Source organism: Trypanosoma equiperdum (assembly GCF_001457755.1).
Source record: "Trypanosoma equiperdum strain OVI genome assembly, contig: ctg_1606, whole genome shotgun sequence".
In the NCBI taxonomy this organism is placed as follows: domain Eukaryota; phylum Euglenozoa; class Kinetoplastea; order Trypanosomatida; family Trypanosomatidae; genus Trypanosoma; species Trypanosoma equiperdum.
Genome location: NW_027123623.1, coordinates 1 through 1,451, shown reverse-complemented (window position 1 = coordinate 1,451; position 1,451 = coordinate 1).

Sequence of the window (1,451 nt, the reverse complement as noted above, 5' to 3'; positions counted from 1 at the left end):
ATTTGAACCACAGATATGTTTTTCTACTCATACTGAGTTCCGCCTCCCACACCAAATTTCCTGCATCTCTAACTTTTTCCTTTGTAGGGTTTACATCACAAAAAGGTAGAATAATAACATCCTGATTTAAATATCCCTCTTCTTCAACAATTTCTCTGAGCTCGCAGTAGTTATTTGTATGGTGTGAAAGGGCATACACTGCAAGCAATTTCCAACTGAAATTATTTGACATCCCTGCCACTTCATCGTAACTCCAACAAGTTTCTTTTTGTAATTTCCGTCTGCTAAACCTCTCATCATTATCTATTGAAGGTATTCCAGCTTCAACCAAATAATCTCCAATTTTCCAAATATTCTTCACAGTAGTGGACAAAAATCTCATAAACGCATCTTCATCAACTTCTAGTGAAATAGATTCGTCTTCATCAAAGAAGCTGTATAGCGGAACAAGTATATTAATCACCATAGCAATAAAAACTACACAACATATCGTGGCATAAATGCTACCCATATACTTCATAAGATATTATTCTTATAATAATGAAAACTTTATAATTGTTTTAAAATATGATAAAGCATTTAACAGATTTAACATATTCAATAGGTTTTTTATTTAAGGAAAGTATATTTATATATTTTAGCAATACATTTATACTGTTATGGTGTAGTTTCTGATAGGTATATGTTCAATTTGTTTAGCTTATCTCTTAGAAAATAATTTTGTATGGAGTGTCAGAAATTAGCGTAATTCACGTCTTTTTCTGCAGTCGACGAACTACTGTTACTTGCATTATTCGAAATTCTATTCACTGCTACGGTAAGTGTTATTTCTCGTTTCACAGACTGTGTCAGATATACTAAAAATACTACCGGTTTGGATTTTAGGTATTGTAGCTGCTTGCCTTCGTTACAACAGCCCCGTCAACATAGCATTTTGAACAGCTATTACCGTTGCGCTGCCCATCCCTGCAGTAGCACCTACTGTTTTCTGTGTGAAATGTAGAGCACAACATCTCACTAAATTATTATCATCTGTGGCGTTCCCCGCTTCTTTGCATCCTAGTGCTTAACTCGGTATTTTCATTACTGCCTAGCTGTTTAGAGTTTCTGTCACCGTAGATAATATAGCAACTATATAAGGCGGCATGCCGGAGTTTTTGTTTCACATCTTTCATGCAATCATATTTATGAGTATGATGATATCCCTTATCATGTTTGTGTTTGATGCTCCGCATGTTCAATGTCAATCGATTTCCCTTTCTCTTTCTTCGTTTGTTTAAATGATAAAATTCGTGATAGTCACTTCAAAACTCACTTGATCACCCATTTACTACAATTAAACCGTTACCATTGTTTTTAACGGTATTATTTTTGTATGTGCATTTAATCTTCTTCACCAATTTTATCATATTATTCGCATATAAACACTCACAACACTCTCCTATCATTAT